Source organism: Triturus cristatus, chromosome 4_1, assembly GCF_964204655.1.
Source record: "Triturus cristatus chromosome 4_1, aTriCri1.1, whole genome shotgun sequence".
Classification (NCBI taxonomy): Eukaryota; Metazoa; Chordata; class Amphibia; order Caudata; family Salamandridae; genus Triturus; species Triturus cristatus.
The window spans coordinates 293,595,744-293,609,153 of NC_140585.1; the positions used below are offsets into that span (position 1 = coordinate 293,595,744).

Here is a 13,410-nt window from a genome sequence, read left to right on the forward strand (position 1 = left end):
AATTGTAACTTTATAGAATGTAAATTTTAGTATAAATAATAGTAGACTAGAGAGGTCTAGCGCCACTTCTTCCCGAGCTGATGATGCGAGGTCCCTATGCTGACGGAGAGGACGATGACTCTACATGACGACAGAAGACTCTAATTCTTCTACAGAGGACCGGTTCTGACTTAGGATCTGACATTTAGACAGAATAGGTAAATATGAGAGAAATGAAATTTTCATTTAATTGGCTTTTCCTACAAATTTTAGATAAATGAACAATCTGTTTGAATTTCTGTCTCGGGTGGTTATTTCTTGTCATGTTTATTGAATTTATTGGTGTATTTTATGAAATGTTCTCGTTAGATCTACAAGCAACTAGCTGGTCGCATTGACCTCAAAGTACAGGCGGATTAGATAAAGAGTTCATGAAAAGTGTTTCTCCTTTACAGGGCACGGATAGAGTGATTTAGGGTGAATGTTGGTGTAATGGGCCCCACCAGCGTGTGATGTGTGTAAGCGTGTGTGACTGTGAAATCATTCCGTCTGTGGAAGTAGAGGGGATTCGGAAGCTCTGATCTGCACCACTTGCAGTCTTTTTCTAAACCGGAGATTTCCCATTGAAATCAATTGAGCGCCCGAAGGCTCAAAAGCACCCTGCACCCAGCCGCCCGAGTGGCCCTGGCAGTGCAACCTCTACATCTATCTACTTCCCCACTTGCCCTGAGTAAGTGACCAGGAGCCCAGCTCCCACATCCGCGTGGCCTGCTAGTCAGCAGCCACCAACCAAGGCCCCCCTACCTCTCATAGGATAACATTGGGCCTAACTCTCTCTGCACCCGGCCGCCCTTGTGCCTCTGAGGGTGAACCAACTGTACCTACCTGACCCTGTGAGACGCCTGAGTCTATGCCCAGAACCTTAACTCTGCCAGTCGAGTACTTACCTTTAAACCGATAACTCAATTTTCTCCATAGGGTAACATTGAGTGGTTTTTCCTGAAATTTCTTCTAAGTGTGGACTTTTTAAAACTTAAAATATTCACCAAAAATCAGCCGAGTAACGAAAACGAAAATACTCACCTGCTATTAGGTGAGCTCCCAGTACTGGATCTTGGTGCCCATCACAGACTCTGAAAAATACTTACAACTGTACTTACCAGTAACCCAATTTTCTCCAATAGGAAATCATTGACTGTTTTTCTGTGAAATTTCTTCTAAGTGTCAATTTCTGCAAACTTTAAATATTCTTTAAAAATCGTATAATTTCTGAAAACGTAATTACTTACCTGTTTTGGATAAAGGTCCCAGTACTGAGTCTAGCCACCCAGTACTGGATTACAAAAGTAACGAGAACATACTATACTTGAAACTTGAATTTTCTGCCATAGGGAATCATTGACTGTTTCTATTAAATATTTTCTGTCAACTTTTAAAATAGCAAAATATTGTCTAAAAATCATCACAGTAATTAAGTCGACTTTTATCACTTGATTCTAAGTACTGACCCAGGACTGAATCTAGGATCCAGTCCTGGAAATCCAAAAGTAATCCTAAAAGTAATCTGTTGCAAATAATTTGAAACTTCCATTGAGCTCAATGCATTATTGTGTTTAAAATTGTGTTGCCTATTGCAACCACTTGTAACTTTCTACAAAAGTCAATTGCATATTGCAAAAGTATTTATATAAAGCATCTCATGCTGAAAAAGTATATTTTAATACCTATTGTTGGTTCTAAAATAAAACAAGCATATATTTTTTGTAGATAAACCATTGGCCTAGAGTTCAGTTATTGAGTGTGTGAGACCATTTGCTGACTGAGTGTGTGCAACAAATACTTTACACTGTCCTCTGATACTGCCTTACTGCTCGACCAAGCTACCACTTTAGAGAGTAAGGTTATATCTAACTTTAGCCTCTGCCAAACCTCTGGGGACTGTGGACTCTGTACACCATGTACCTATTTGGGAACCGTATATACAGAGCCACTTTCTCACACTGCAGTTCTCCAATATAGGTCTGTCAAGATCATGACTCAATCTACCTTGATTTGGCACAGTATAAAATAAGTTAAGAAGTCTCCTATGAAAAGATATGCAAATCTGTTCGAATCACTTTCCCTAGTCAGGGGACCCACTAGCTGGAAGGGGCAGGGAGGACCAAAATAGCTCATCGGTATAGAACATTGCATTAGCAGCTGATTTTGAGATGGTAGAAGATAGAGTAATCCAACTGGACCTCAATAAACGGTTTCCTAATGTGCAGTAGCCCGTAACCACCTCTGAAGCAAAACTGTAATCTCATACCTTTGCAGAATCAGGCATGCTTTCACCTGTTCAAGCTGAACTGACATTGGTCTTCTTGGCCAGCAGGAGTTCCTCTCTTGCAGCTGTTGAGGCTAGAGAACAGAATGACGTGTGTTCCTTCTTTATGGTAACTCTTCTAGCCCTCCCACTAGATACCACTTTAAAACGTCCAATGTTGCAGACGAGTTCCATCATTGTGACCCATGCTGTTTTTCTCAATATTGGCTGGCTCGGCATAACAAGGGATGCCTACAGGACAGCCTAAATTGTGCCGGCAAGCTTCTACAGGGAGTCACTGGTAGATAAAGAGAAACTCAGCCCTAACCTGGCTCTTCTCTCTCACTCTCACTCTCCTTTCCCTTCTGTCCCTCTACCTGTCTCTCACTCTCTAAATACTAGTATTTATGTTGTATTCACTTCCCCGTCACAATCTTTCCGACCCTACTTCCTCTCTCCCTTCAATCAGTTCAACCCTCTTTTTTACTTTAGGAAACTCCACATCTTTTTTAAAGGCCCTTCCCATATTCACACTGCTTCTTGATAAGACATTTTTTTCCTTTCTTTGAAGGATAGTGAAATTGATTTTCTTGAAACATGGTTGGTATACCATCAATTCATTCCACCTTACTTTATCATTATCCTTACTTATGGAATGCATTTCATCATTAGGACAGCTGCAGTGTTTGCCGGGCAAGGTGGCGTGTGCCTGTTGTCCTAGTTACTTGGGAGGCAGAGGCTTGTAGATTGCTTGAGCTCAGGGGTTCTGGGCTGCACTCAGCTGTGTTGATCAGGTGTCCATGCTGCATTGGGCATCAATATGGTGTTCTACAGGGAGCTCTAGATTTTCAGGTTGTGTAACGAGAGGTGCACCAACCCAGTCTGGAAACAGAGCAGGCCAAAGCTTCCGTGCCCATTGGTAGCAAGACAGGTCCTGTGAGCGGTACGTGTAAAACAGCCTGAGCAAAATAGTGAGACCCAGCCTCTCTTTTTTGACTCAAATGTGAAAGTTTAGATTTTTACAAGGTGTAATAATTTATTTCCCAAAACCAAATCTTTGTTTTCCTTTTGATATTTTTCCAGGAAATATGATGAACATTTGAACTGGGCCATGCATTTTAGCATAGCAGACAATTCTCCAGAATTGAGACATATTGCAACAACAAGCTAGCAGGCGGAGAGGACTGAAAACTCTTTGAGCGAAACATGAAAAGACTGAGGGCTGTGCAACTCCCAAATGTTGGAGCCTCTGGCCTTACTCCAGCTAACTCTTACCGGTTCAATACTTTTAAATGTTGATGTTGTTTAAAAATCCCAGCATAAGGAGAAGGTTGACAGGCGCTGCATATGAGAGAGTGCCATCTTTCTTGCATGGTATGCCCCCACTTTTTGCTGAATTGCTGAATGTACTTTGACTGAGTGTGCCCTGGACTCCTGCCAATCAGGTGCCCAGGGCCTATGTTCCTTCCCTAAAAACACAAAACACAAATTGGCAAAACCTGGTCACCTGTCAGCCCCTGGTAAATGGTACCCTAGGTACCCAGGGCCTTCTGACTAGGGAAGGCCTCTAAGGGCTGCAGCACTCATTGTGCCACCCTTAGAGGCCCTGTACCCTTACACACACACACTGCCCTTGCAGGCTGGGTGTCTGGGTACAAGACAAAACAAAGAGTCGACATGGCACACATCCCTGTGTGCCATGCCCACCACCTACACTGCCATGGCAGACATCAGCCACCCCTCTAGCTGGGTGCCCTATTCCAATGGTGTGGGCACAGGAGCAGGAGCCCTGTGCCCCTACAGTACCCAGGTCCATTCCTGGGCACTGTAAGTGCAGTGCGGCCATTTAAGAGTACATGGTGCTGAGAGCTCGTCAAACACGAACTTCCCAGTACCATAATGGCAACACTGAAGACTGAGAAGTTTGGTATCAAAATTCTCAGCACATTAAACCCAAACTGATGCCAGTGTGGGATTTAATGTACCAAGCACCCCAGAGGGCATCTTAGAGATGCCCCCTAAAACCTAACCTACAATCCATGTCTGTTCTGAGGCTGCCCAGGCTGCCACACAGCAGACATGTTGCTGGACCCCTGGGTAGGAGAGCCCCTGCTCTCCTGGGCCTGCAACAATGCACATCCTGGGCGAGGTGCTAAATCTCCTCCCCCAGGATGGGCAGGGGGAAGCTTCAAAGGCATGCCGCCTCTGTGAGCTTCCCCAGGCCACTGCAACCCCCCACTCTGGCGGGAAGCTTGGCCGGAAACCCCAAATAAGGACAGGGGATGTGCCAGCCTGCCAACCCCACCCCTCAGGTGGGGGAGGCGAGGTGAAGCACATCTCCGGGCTCTCGCCATCTTGAAGATGGGAAGCCCTGCCCAATAAGGACTAGGCTACTGCCCTCCTCCCACAGGAGAGAGGCAGGATAGGGGGTGTACCCACCCCAAGACAGGGACCCATTGGTCCCTGCCCTTCACCTACCTGTGACGCCCCTAAATCTAGTATTTAGGGGCACCCTGAACCTTCCTTCCCCAGATTCCAGATTCTGAAATACGAAGAAGAGCTAGAAGAAAGAAGACCTGCCCTGCAGCTGCTAAGAAGAGGAAGACACCAACTGCTTTGGCCCTAGCGCTAGCGGCCTGTCGACCCTCGAACATGCTCTTGCTTCAACCCGGCATCTCTTGTGGCCAGCAACCTCACAAACCCTGGAGGACCTGGCTACCTTTTGACTCTAAACCCCTGGGACTCCCATGAGTACAGGCTCTACTCAAATCTACTTCTAGTCCCTGGCAGCAGCCCGGAACCGCGAACCGTTCACACTCTGCACCCACCAAGCCTGTCCTGTGCCGCAGTGAACAAAGTCCACGAGAACGACCCCACGGCGACCGTGACCCCGAGTCCGTCACCCAAGGACCTTCCTCGACACTCCTGAAGAAGCCTGCAGCCTCAGAACCAGGTGCCCCCCCAACCGCGATCAACAGAGGGTAAGATTTCCCGACACCAAAAGGTACCCCTGCACCCAGCGCCCCGCGGCCCCCTGTGCCCAATCCCGGGGTACCTACCTATCCTCCAACTACCCAACTTACCTCTCGAAGTGGTGGTGGAACCTGAAGAATCTTCGTCCCCTAGCTTGCAATCTTTTTCTAAAGCGGAGATTTCCCATTGAAATCAATTGAGCGCCCGAAGGCTCAAAAGCACCCTGCACCCAGCCGCCCGAGTGGCCCTGGCAGTGCAACCTCTACACCTATCTACTTCCCCACTTGCCCTGAGTAAGTGACCAGGAGCCCAGCTCCCACAGCCGCGTGGCCTGCTAGTCAGCAGCCACCAACCAAGGCCCCCCTACCTCTCATAGGATAACATTGGGCCTAACTCTCTCTGCACCCGGCCGCCCTTGTGCCGCTGAGGGTGAACCAACTGTACCTACCTGACCCTGGGAGACCCCTGAGTCTATGCCCAGAACCTTAACTCTGCCAGTCGCGTACTTACCTTTAAACCGATAACTCAATTTTCTCCATAGGGTAACATTGACTGGTTTTTCCTGAAATTGCTTCCAAGTGTGGACTTTTCAAAACTTAAAATATTCACCAAAAATCAGCCGAGTAACGAAAACGAAAATACTCACCTGCTATTAGATGAGCTCCCAGTGCTGGATCTTGGTGCCCAGCACTGACTCTGAAAAATACTTACAACTGTACTTACCAGTAACCCAATTTTCTCCCATAGGAAATCATTGACTGTTTTTCTGTGAAATTTCTTCTAAGTGTCAATTTCTGCACGCTTTAAATATTCTTTAACAATCGTAGAATTTCTGAAAACGTAATTACTTACCTGTTTTGGATAAAGGTCCCAGTACTGAGTCTAGGCACCCAGTTCTGGATTACAAAAGTAACGAGAACATACTATACCTGCAACTTGAAGTTTCTGCCATAGGGAATCATTGACTGCTTTCTATGAAATATTTCTGTCAACTTTTAAAATAGCAAAATATTGTCTAAAAATCATCACAGTAATTAAGTCGACTTTTATCACTTGATTCCAAGTACTGACCCAGGACTGAATCTAGGATCCAGTCCTGGAAATCCAAAAGTAATCCTAAAAGTAATCTGTTGCAAATAACTTGAAACTTCCATTGAGCTCAATGCATTATTGTGTTTAAAATTGTGTTGCCTATTGCAACCACTTGTAACTTTCTACTAAAGTCAATTGCATATTGCAAAAGTATTTATATAAAGCATCTCATTCTGAGAAAGTATATTTTAATACCTATTGTTGGTTCTAAAATAAAACAAGCATATATTTTTTGTAGATAAACCATTGGCCTAGAGTTCAGTTATTGAGTGTGTGAGACCATTTGCTGACTGAGTGTGTGCAACAAATGCTTTACACTGTCCTCTGATACTGCCTTACTGCTCGACCAAGCTACCACTTTAGAGAGTAAGGTCATATCTAACTTTAGCCTCTGCCAAACCTCTGGGGACTGTGGACTCTGTGCACCCTGTACCTATTTGGGAACAGTATATACAGAGCCACTTTCTCACACTGCAGTTCTCCAATAAAGGTCTGTCAAGATCATTACTCAATCTACCTTGATTTGGCACAGTATAAAATAAGTCAAGAAGTCTCCTATGAAAAGATATGCAAATCTATTCGAATCACTTTCCCTAGTCAGGGGACCCACTAGCTGGAAGGGGCAGGGAGGACCAAAATAGCTCATCGGTATAGAACATTGCATTAGCAGCTGATTTTGAGATGGTAGAAGATAGAGTAATCCAACTGGACCTCAATAAACGGTTTCCTAATGTGCAGTAGCCCGTAACCACCTCTGCAGCAAAACTGTAATCTCATACCTTTGCAGAATCAGGCATGCTTTCACCTGTTCAAGCTGAACTGACATTGGTCTTCTTGGCCAGCAGGAGTTCCTCTCTTGCAGCTGTTGAGGCTAGAGAACAGAATGACGTGTGTTCCTTCTTTATGGTAACTCTTCTAGCCCTCCCACTCCATACCACTTTAAAACTTCCAATGTTGCAGACGAGTTCCATCATTGTGACCCATGCTATTTTTCTCAATATTGGCTGGCTCGGCATAACGAGGGACACAGGACAGCCTAAATTGTGCCGGCAAGCTTCTACAGGGAGTCACTGGCAGATAAAGAGAAACTCAGCCCTAACCTGGCTCTTCTCTCTCACTCTCACTCTCCTTTCCCTTCTGACCCTCTACCTGTCTCTCACTCTCTAAATACTAGTATTTATGTTGTATTCACTTCCCCGTCACAATCTTTCCGACCCTACTTCCTCTCTCCCTTCAATCAGTTCAATCCTCTTTTTTACTTTAGGAAACTCCACATCTTTTTTAAAGGCCCTTCCCATATTCACACTGCTTCTTGATAAGACATTTTTTTCCTTTCTTTGAAGGATAGTGAAATTGATTTTCTTGAAACATGGTTGGTATACCATCAATTCATTCCACCTTACTTTATCATTATCCTTACTTATGGAATGCATTTCATCATTAGGACAGCTGCAGTGTTTGCCGGGCAAGGTGGCGTGTGCCTGTTGTCCTAGTTACTTGGGAGGCAGAGGCTTGTGGATTGCTTGAGCTCAGGGGTTCTGGGCTGCACTCAGCTGTGTTGATCAGGTGTCCATGCTGCATTGGGCATCAATATGGTGTTCTAGAGGGAGCTCTAGAATTTCAGGTTGTGTAACGAGAGGTGCACCGACCCAGGCTGGAAACAGAGCAGGCCAAAGCTTCCATGCCCGTTGGTAGCAGGACAGCACCTGTGAGCAGTACGTGTAAAACAGCCTGAGCAAAATAGTGAGACCTAGCCTCTCTTTTTTGACTTAAATGTGAAAGTTTTGATTTTTACAAGGTGTAATAATGTATTTTCCCAAAACCAAATCTTTGTTTTCCTTTTGATATTTTTCCAGGAAATATGATGAACATTTGAACTGGGCCATGCATTTTAGCATAGCAGACAATTCTCCAGAATTGAGACATATTGCAACAACAAGCTAGCAGGCGGAGAGGACTGAAAACTCTGTGCAGCCTAGAATAAATGGCTGTGTGATTTTCAGCAAGGATGACTCAAATGCATTCTTCCTTTTAGAGCACCTGTAGGATTAAACTGATCTGTCAAGTACAAAAGTATCCTTCATAGAGCAACTTAGAAATGCGCTTGCTGGCCCTTCTGCTGCATTTCTACGTCCAGCTCTAATTCATTTTTTGATTAGCCCTCATTCTTTTCATATGTTTATGAGAAGGAGAAATTACAGGGCCCTTCGCTCTTTGAGCGAAACATGAAAAGACTGAGGGCTGTGCAACTCTCAAATGTTGGAGCCTCTGGCCTTTATCCAGCTAACTCTTACCGGTTTAATACCTTTAAATGTTGATGTTGTTTAAAAATCCCAGGATAAGGAGAAGGTTGACAGGCGCTGCATGTGAGAAAGTGCCATCTTTCTTGCATGGTATGCCCCCACTTTTTGCTGAATTGCTGAATGTACTTTGACTGAGTTTGCCCTGGACTCCTGCCAATCAGGTGCCCAGGGTCTATGTTCCTTCCCTAACAACACAAAACACAAATTGGCAAACCCTGGCCACATGTCAGCCCCTGGTAAATGGTACCCTAGGTACCCAGGGCCTTCTGACTAGGGAAGGCCCCTAAGGGCTGCAGCACTCATTGTGCCACCCTTAGAGGCCCTGTACCCTTACACACACACACTGCCCTTGCAGGCTGGGTGTCTGATGACAAGACAAAACAAAGAGTCGACATGGCACACATCCCTGTGTGCCATGCCCACCACCTACACTGCCATGGCATATATCAGCCACCCCTCCAGCTGGGTGCCCTATACCAATGGTGTGGGCACAGGAGCAGGAGCCCTGTGCCACTACAGTACCCAGGTCCATTCCTGGGCACTGTAAGTGCAGTGCTGCCATTTAAGAGTACATGGTGTTGAGAGCTCGTCAAACACGAACTTCCCAGCACCATAATGGCAACACTGAAGACTGAGAAGTTTGGTATCAAACTTTTCAGCACATTAAACACACACTGATGCCAGTGTGGGATTTAATGTACCAAGCCCCCCAGAGGGCATCTTAGAGATGCCCCCTAAAACCTAGCCTACAACCCATGTCTGTTCTGAGACTGCCCAGGCTGCCACACTGCAGACATGTTGCTGGACCCCTGGGTAGGAGAGCCCCTGCTCTCCTGGGCCTGCAACAATGCACATCCTGGGCGAGGTGCTAAATCTCCTCCCCCAGGATGGGCAGGGGGAAGCTTCAAAGGCATGCCACCTCTGTGAGCTTCCCCAGGCCACTGCAACCCCCCACTCTGGCGGGAAGCTTGGCCGGAAACCCCAAATAAGGACAGGGGATGTGCCAGCCTGCCAACCCCACCCCTCAGGTGGGGGAGGCGAGGTGAAGCACATCTCCGGGCTCTCGCCATCTTGAAGATGGAAAGCCCTGCCCAATAAGGACTAGGTTACTGCCCTTCTCCCACAGGAGAGAGGCAGGATAGGGGGTGTACCCACCCCAGGACAGGGGCCCATTGGTCCCTGCCCTTCACCTACCTGTAACGCCCCTAAATCTAGTATTTAGGGGCACCCTGAACCTTCCTTCCCCAGATTCCAGATTCCGAAATCCGAAGAAGAGCTAGAAGAAAGAAGACCTGCCCTGCAGCTGCTAAGAAGAGGAAGACACCAACTGCTTTGGCCCCAGCCCTACCGGCCTGTCGACCCTCGAACCTGCTCCTGCTCCAACCCGGCATCTCTTGTGGCCAGCAACCTCACAAACCCTGGAGGACCTGGCTACCTTTTGACTCTAAACCCCTGGGACTCCCATGAGTAGAGGCTCTACTCAAATCTACTTCAAATCCCTGGCAGCAGCCCGGAACCGCGAACCCTTCACACTCTGCACCCACCAAGCCTGGCCTGTGCTAGAGTGAACAAAGACCACAAGGACGACCCCACGGCCACTGTGACCCCGAGTCCGGCACCCAAGGACCTCCCTCGACACTCCTGAAGAAGCCTGCAGCCTCAGAACAGGTGCCCCCCCAACCGCGATCAACAGAGGGAAAGATTTCCCGACACCAAAAGGTACCCCTGCACCCGGCGCCCCGCGGCCCCCTGTGCCCAATCCCGGGGTACCTACCTATCCTCCAACTACCCAACTTACCTCTCGAAGTGGGGATGGCACCTGAAGAATCTTCGTCCCCGAGCTTGCAGTCTTTTTCTAAACCAGAGATTTCCCATTCAAATCAATTGAGCGCCCGAATGCTCAAAAGCACCCTGCACCCAGCCGCCCGAGTGGCCCTGGCAGTGCAACCTCTATATCTATCTACTTCCCCACTTGCCCTGAGTAAGTGACCAGTAGCCCAGCTCCCACAGCCACGTGGCCTGCTAGTCAGCAGCCACCAACCAAGGCCCCCCTACCACTCATAGGATAACATTGGGCCTAACTCTCTCTGCACCCGGCCGCCCTTGTGCCGCTGAGGGTGAACTAACTGTACCTACCTGACCCTGGGAGACCCCTGAGTCTATGCCCAGAACCTTAACTCTGCCAGTCGCGTACTTACCTTTAAACCGATAACTCAATTTTCTCCATAGGGTAACATTGACTGGTTTTTCCTGAAATTGCTTCCAAGTGTGGACTTTTCAAAACTTAAAATATTCACCAAAAATCAGCCGAGTAACGAAAACGAAAATACTCACCTGTTATTAGGTGAGCTCCCAGTGCTGGATCTTGGTGCCCAGCACTGACTCTGAAAAATACTTACAACTGTACTTACCAGTAACCCAATTTTCTCCCATAGGAAATCATTGACTGTTTTTCTGTGAAATTTCTTCTAAGTGTCAATTTCTGCAAACTTTGAATATTCTTTAAAAATCGTATAATTTCTGAAAACTTAATTACTTACCTGTTTTGGATAAAGGTCCCAGTACTGAGTCTAGGCACCCAGTACTGGATTACAAAAGTAACGAGAACATACTATAACTGCAACTTTAATTTTCTGCCATAGGGAATCATTGACTGTTTTCTATGAAATATTTTCTATCAACTTTTAAAATAGCAAAATATTGTCTAAAAATCATCACAGTAATTAAGTCGACTTTTATCACTTGATTCCAAGTACTGACCCAGGACTGAATCTAGGATCCAGTCCTGGAACTCCAAAAGTAATCCTAAAAGTAATCTGTTGCAAATAACTTGAAACTTCCATTGAGCTCAATGCATTATTGTGTTTAAAATGTTGTTGCCTATTGCAACCACTTGTAACTTTCTACAAAAGTCAATTGCATATTGCAAAAGTATTTATATAAAGCATCTCATTCTGAGAAAGTATATTTTAATACCTATTGTTGGTTCTAAAATAAAACAAGCATATATTTTTTGTAGATAAACCATTGGCCTAGAGTTCAGTTATTGAGTGTGTGAGACCATTTGCTGACTGAGTGTGTGCAACAAATGCTTTACACTGTCCTCTGATACTGCCTTACTGCTCGACCAAGCTACCACTTTAGAGAGTAAGGTTATATCTAACTTTAGCCTCTGCCAAACCTCTGGGGACTGTGGACTCTGTACACCCTGTATCTATTTGGGAACAGTATATACAGAGCCACTTTCTCACACTGCAGTTCTCCAATATAGGTCTGTCAAGATCATTACTCAATCTACCTTGATTTGGCACAGTATAAAATAAGTCAAGAAGTCTCCTATGAAAAGATATGCAAATCTGTTTGAATCACTTTCCCTAGTCAGGGGACCCACTAGCTGGAAGGGGCAGGGAGGACCAAAATAGCTCATCGGTATAGAACACTGCATGAGCAGCTGATTTTGAGGTGGTAGAAGATAGAGTAATCCAACTGCACCTCAATAAACGGTTTCCTAATGTGCAATAGCCCGTGACCACCTCTGACGCAAAAGTGTAATCTCCTACCTTTGCAGAATCAGGCATGCTTTCACCTGTTCAAGCTGAACTGACATTGGTCTTCTTGGCCAGCAGGAGTTCCTCTCTTGCAGCTGTTGAGGCTAGAGAACAGAATGACGCGTATTCATTCTTTATGGTAACTCTTCTAGCCCTCCCACTCCATACCACTTTAAAACTTCCGATGTTGCAGACGAGTTCCATCATTGTGACCCATGCTATTTTTCTCAATATTGGCTGGCTCGGCATAACAAGGGATGCCTACAGGACAGCCTAAATTGTGCCGGCAAGCTTCTACAGGGAGTCACTGGCAGATAAAGAGAAACTCAGCCCTAACCTGGCTCTTCTCTCTCACTCTCACTCTCCTTTCCCTTCTGTCCCTCTACCTGTCTCTCACTCTCTAAATACTAGTATTTATGTTGTATTCACTTCCCCGTCACAATCTTTCCGACCCTACTTCCTCTCTCCCTTCAATCAGTTCAACCCTCTTTTTTACTTTAGGAAACTCCACATCTTTTTTTAAAGGCCCTTCCCATATTCACACTGCTTCTTGATAAGACATTTTTTTCCTTTCTTTGAAGGATAGTGAAATTGATTTTCTTGAAACATGGTTGGTAAACCATCAATTCATTCCACCTTACTTTATCATTATCCTTACTTATGGAATGCATTTCATCATTAGGACAGCTGCAGTGTTTGCCGGGCAAGGTGGCGTGTGCCTGTTGTCCTAGTTACATGGGAGGCAGAGGCTTGTGGATTGCTTGAGCTCAGGGGTTCTGGGCTGCACTCAGCTGTGTTGATCAGGTGTCCATGCTGCATTGGGCATCAATATGGTGTTCTAGAGGGAGCTCTAGAATTTCAGGTTGTGTAACGAGAGGTGCACTGACCCAGGCTGGAAACAGAGCAGGCCAAAGCTTCCATGCCCATTGGTAGCAGGACAGCACCTGTGAGCAGTACGTGTAAAACAGCCTGAGCAAAATAGTGAGACCTAGCCTCTCTTTTTTGACTCAAATGTGAAAGTTTTGATTTTTACAAGGTGTAATAAATTATTTTCCCAAAACCAAATCTTTGTTTTCCTTTTGATATTTTTCCAGGAAATATGATGAACATTTGAACTGGGCCACGCATTTCAGCATAGCAGACAATTCTCCAGAATTGAGACATATTGCAACAACAAGCTAGCAGGCGGAGAGGACTGAAAACTCAGTGC

The 13,410-nt window shown here is 45.9% G+C and overlaps 3 non-coding genes across 3 annotated transcripts; all 3 read left to right on the forward strand.

Annotated features, from left to right (window-relative positions):
- The first annotated feature begins 2,972 nt into the window (after nt 1–2,972).
- On the forward strand, nt 2,973–3,272 carry LOC146854323 (signal recognition particle RNA). The gene has a single exon (XR_014958907.1).
- A 4,537-nt stretch (nt 3,273–7,809) lies between these two features.
- LOC146854324 (signal recognition particle RNA) lies at nt 7,810–8,109 on the forward strand. Its single transcript, XR_014959137.1, has one exon.
- Nucleotides 8,110–12,898: 4,789 nt separating this feature from the next.
- Nucleotides 12,899–13,198, forward strand: LOC146854325 (signal recognition particle RNA). Its single transcript, XR_014959131.1, has one exon.
- Nucleotides 13,199–13,410: the final 212 nt, after the last annotated feature.